The following is a 6000-nucleotide window of genomic DNA, read 5'->3' as shown; positions in this document are numbered from 1 at the left end:
CAACTGAGATCTGGGAATATCATATAAATACCATATGCTTATGAGGATGACACAAATATTGTCAACCTGAGACAGGAATATCATCCAAATATGCTGCCACAGTTAGAGGGTTGATATTTTATATTACCAAAAACTGTCTTACCGTATAATTTTTTTGTTACAAGCTTGAAAATCGATATATGGATACATCAAGACAGAATTTATTCTACAATGAAATTAACAATCTTAATGACTTTTTGTTGGTTGATTGAAAAAAAAAACAAAAACAAAAACTTAAGATGCTAAAGTTGGCAAAATTTATATCTTAGGGAGAGATATTTTTTTTGCAACCACATGACTAAAATATATTTATAGTTTTATGCTCTAGGTCAATTAAAACAGCTCAGTTGCCCATAAATGAGGTGTAATAAAAATGATTATTCTGCAATTTCTTCAGGATAAATAAAAAACATAGACTGTTAATTGAATGTATCTTTATTACAAAACAGAGAGACCAGCTCATCAAAAAATCAAAATTATAAATGCATATGTTAACAAAGAGGGCCTTCCTAAGCCTCTCAATTGGTCTTGAATGTCTGACCTTGAATATATGACATGACATACTGTTTAATGAAAGAAGATTGTTTTAAGAATCTGAGTTTCACATGGACTTGAATAATTATGCAAGTGTGGAATTCCTCACAGATATAAATTTTCTAAATCTTTCATGCAAAAAGTAAATAAGTAAAGAAGACTTTATACTTCATGTATTCCAGTTGTTCTTGGTGCATTATATATGAATTTTTCAAGGTTTCAAACATTGGGATTGTCACTTTATAAATTTCACTGTTAACAGAACTACACTCCAACATGAAAGAGCATGAATTATAAATAATCAAATCATTTGAAAACATATATCAACAAAAATATAGAAGCATATAAAATTAATTACTTAATAAAACTAAGATTTGAACTCCAATGTATTCAAATATAAATGAAATGTAAACATCTCAAAGAATTATTTAACCTGTTTGTCAACTGAGATGTTGCCCAATATTTGTGACGTTGCATGGGTAAAAACTGGTATTATGGGGTTAACATGATTAAAGACATGAAATGAAAAGAGAAATTGTGTACTTGCTGGGAACCAGTAGCCGGACAAATTTTCATATTTCGGCTCCATTATTTTCTAAAAAAATATTTGACATAAATGAAGCCCACACTGCACAAACTTTAGCTCCTTCTGCCTCCGATATTGTAATCTGTGTCACATTGTGATGTCAAATATGGGTTCCATGAGGGCCTCAAATGGGGTCACAAAAAGGAGTTATTTTTCCCGTGAGGTAAACCAGTAGCCGGACAAATATTTTGACGATGGTTTGCTGTTATTTTGATATCGAAATAATTATTAAAGTAATTAAACTATTTTTACACATTTTTTATCATTAATCTCTCCAACAATGCAAATCAAAGATAACCTGACTTTCAATAGTAGCTACAAAAGCAAAGAGAGGCTAACTCTCAAAACTCTAATTTCGTCTAACACAAATTTTTGATAATTCAAATAGATATAGAACAAAATTAGTGCAAAAATCGAAAGCCCTAACTATTACCGTGAAATTAAAAGTAGCATATGCAATCAGAAAATCAATATGCAATTATTTCTTCCCCACTTGATACCTCGACAAGTTAAAACTACTGTGCATTTATGCCCCTTTAAGACTGAAAGTTGTTTTGTAAACACAGGTGAGGTATCATCATAAAACCTAACATTATACATTCTTGTGACGCCGTGGTTTGTTGTGGACATGAAGAACAAACACCCAAATGATACGGATGAAACAACTGCGTGAATAACGCTATTAGATCTGTGCATCAACTGGTCCTTTCCAGATACTGGTTCCCAACCAGTACGGAAGTATTTTTCACTTCTCACTTGCTGATACAAGATTTTAAATTTTTACCCATAGCTAGCCAATAAAATGTACAAATACTGAATCAGTTATTCAGTAAAAGATATTTTGATCCTAAACTAAAACAAGAGGACCATGATGGTCCTGAATCGCTCACCTCTTTCCACATGACCCAGTTTTGAGTATGACGTCGTTTTTTCTATTATTTGACATAGTGACCTAGTTTTTTAGCTCATGTGACCCAGTTTTGAACTTGACCTAGATATTATCAAGATAAAAATTCTGACCAATTTTCATGAAGATCCATTGAAAAATATGGTCTCTAGAGAGGTCAAAAGATTTTAATAATTTTAGACCTACTGACCTAGTTTTTGACAGCAGTTGACCCAGTTTCAAACTTGACCTAGATATCACCAAGATGAACATTCGGACCAACTTTCATACAGATCCCATGAAAAGTATGGCCTCTAGAGAGGTCACAAGGTTTTTTTATTATTTGACCTACTGACCTAGCTTTTTACGGCACATGACCCAGTTTCAAACTTGACCTAGATATCATCAAGGTGAACATTCTGACCAATTTTTATGGAGATCCATTCACAAGTATGGTCTCTAGAGAGGTCACAAGGTTTTTCTATTTTTAGACCTAATGACCTAGTTTTTGACCACACATAACCCTGTTTCAAACTTGACCTAGATATCATCAAGATGAACATTCAGACCAATTTTCATACAGATCCAATGAAATATATGGCCTTTAGAGAGGTCACAAGGTTTTTCTATTATTTGACCTACTGACCTAGTTTTTAACCGCAGGTGACCCACTTTCGAACTTGACCTAGATATCATCAAGGAGAACATTCTGACCAATTTTCATGAAGATCTCATGAAATATATGGCCTCTAGAGAGGTCACAAGGTTTTTCTATTATTTGACCTACTGACCTAGTTTTTGAAGGCATGTGACCCAGTTTCGAACTTGACCTAGATATTATCAAGGTGAACATTCTGACCAATTTTCATGAAGATCTTGTGAAATATATGACCTCTAGAGAGGTCACAAGGTTTTTCTATTTTTAGACCTACTGACCTAGTTTTTGATGGCACGTGACCCAGTTTCGAACTTGACATAGATATTATCAAGGTGAACATTCAGACCAATTTTCATGAAGATCTTGTGAAATATATGGCCTCTAGAGAGGTCACAAGGTTTTTCTATTTTTAGACCTACTGACCTAGTTTTTCATGTCACGTGACCCAGTTTCGAACTTGACCTAGATATCATCAAGATGAACATTCTGACCAACTTTCATAAAGATCCCATGAAAAATGTGACCTCTAGAGTGGTCACAAGCAAAAGTTTACGGACGCACGCACGCACGGACTGACGGACGACGGACACCGCGCGATCACAAAAGCTCACCTTGTCACTTTGTGACAGGTGAGCTAAAAATAATCAATTATCCAATATATAAATATTACAACAAAAGGATCAAGATGTCCCTATAGGTCAACCACGTTTTTTGAGCCGTGACTAATTTATGCAGGACAGTTGATTCGCCAAAAAAGTGTAGGAGAATTATAACATATATGTAATACATAGTATAGTGGTATAAGTTCTCGTTGAATGTAAACGAATGCATGGCCCCAAGCGTTGGCTTCACAATCCTGCTTTTCGAAGTTCGAGTATTGTTAAGTTCACATTTTCTTAATCATTTGTTTCAATAAACATTGCACGAGAAAATTTGTAAGACCTTGACGTTTAAGATGGCGCATGTCGAAGACCTTATTACGGAGAGTTTGCAAACAGTTTCATCTTCAGATTGGTCTAGGTGTATTGACCGTGTACTGTCAGTTGAGCAGAAATACTGGGAGTTAGATATTGCTATAGACGATCTTCCAACACCGGTGATCATCAAGCTTAACCCGGATTCCGATACATCATCTGACTCTGAGACTGACACAGCTGAAGGGTCGACAACAGACACAGCAAGTGAAGTTGAAATTATGTGACATGAATTAAATTGAAATAAAAGTAGCAAAATATATTAAAAATATAGAAACAATGAAAAATAAAGTCAAACATTATTATTAAAATATATAAAATGGTTTTCAAAAAGAGTCTTCAAAGATTCTTGACTAAAATAAAATAAAAAGAACGTATACTACAGAAAAAATACGGCCGTAATCTGAGCTTGAACTCGCACCTCACGGTTTGTAATCATTATGCTCTACCAACTGCGCCAGCAATATAAACAAGTTCATGGTAAACAAAACATACATATCAACTTACTCCATAGAGATTTTTCAGCCAGGTATGGACCGAATATCGATATAACCCAATTGAAAAAGTGTATAATTCCATCACGGCTCAAAACACATGGTCGAACTATACCTTAACTATTTTACCTTATCAAAATAACATTGACACAAAAACAGTTTCTAATGTTAAAGAATAAAACATAACAGATTACATATAAGTAAACAATTACATTCTAAATGCCATGAAAATTCAACAAAAAGATGTTTTAAATATCACAGACATACTTAACAAATAAATCAATCCTTCTAACAACAATACATTCTGCTTTTTAAACTGGAAAATTCATAAGCTGAAAAAAATACATTAACATGGGAATAACAGGTCAATTTCATTATGTAAGTATGATAGCAGTAATAAATACTGTATCATGAAACTGAGCTTCACTAAAGGTACAAGCAAACATTAATTAGCAACCTAGTTGAATAAAATGTCATACATAATATTATTCAATTCAACATGGTGAAACATTACCACGGAAAACTTAATGATTATAAAAATGGCTGGCATTGTCCTAGATACTTCTCTATACGGCAGCTTTACATGTACATATTTTGAAAAGATAGCAGTTGTATAATATGAGACTGTTTTAATATTTTTATTAAAATTTATTACAAATTTGTATTGTATTATGGATATAATGACAACCATAAAACTTCAAGGCAACAAGACCTTGTAGAACACGAAATGCCCCCCTTGATGTGTTCAGTAACTGCACAAGGAACAAAAATGATTTGGTCACTTGTGCACTGGACATATGATGTACTAACCTCAAATCAATAATTATGGGTCATTCACAAAACATAAGTGACCTCCGTATCAAATGTGATCTTAAACCAAAGCGTTTCCTAGTTATGTCAAGCCGGATAGGAAGAAAAAAACCTAATGACCTTTGATCTCAGGAGTGTGACCTTGACTTTTGGGGTAAGGGTATGGATATTACGCATGACACATATAATATCATTATGGGATACATTAATTTTGTGTCATGTAAAATTAGAATCCCTTCAAGGATGACAAAATTATGAACCTTAAAAACAAGAGGGTCATGATGACCCTGGATTGCTCACCTGAGTAATACCCCAGTCACACATACGGCGCGGATAGCTACGGACAGAAACGTAGTAATCCGTATCAATCCGTACCTGAGCCGTACCTCAGAGTAGTCATTCGTATTAATCTGTACCAAAACGTGGTCAAAACGTATTCAAAACTTATTCCAAGCTTGCAAGTTTCTCCAACTTTTGAACATGCACAAAAGTTTGAGCGAACCGTAGCCATTTGAGCGTGACTTTAGTCCAACTTGGCTGAAACTTATTCCTCCGTAGTTAAACGTACTCAAATGTAGTTATCTGTGCTGTTATGTACCTCGCCGTTGCTGAACGTAGCTATCCGAGGCTGCGCGTACTTAAGCGTAGTTTACCGCAGACCCGTCCGTGCGCTGGGCAAGTTGCAAGGCGCAGTAAAACGTAATTCAACGTAGTACCTCGTACCTATCCATACTTATTCACATCCTGTATTGTTTTGTTTGTTTCCTGTTTCTCACCATTTTTCCCGTACTAAGACGTACTGCTCCGTAGTTATACACCCACAGACTAATCCTATCCGCACCGTACCTCAACGCACGGACATATCCGTATGTGTGACTGTAGCTTAACATGAGCTACATGCTTTAAATGTCAAACTGATGCTAAAATATTAAGAAAGTAGTCAGTTGGTCACATTCATGGTCATTGAAAGTCAATTTTAATATAAACAAGGTCACTGCCTGAAAGTGTCTCATCTACAG

This window comes from Mercenaria mercenaria, chromosome 3, assembly GCF_021730395.1.
Source record: "Mercenaria mercenaria strain notata chromosome 3, MADL_Memer_1, whole genome shotgun sequence".
Taxonomy (NCBI): domain Eukaryota; kingdom Metazoa; phylum Mollusca; class Bivalvia; order Venerida; family Veneridae; genus Mercenaria; species Mercenaria mercenaria.
This window is presented reverse-complemented; position numbering follows the sequence as displayed.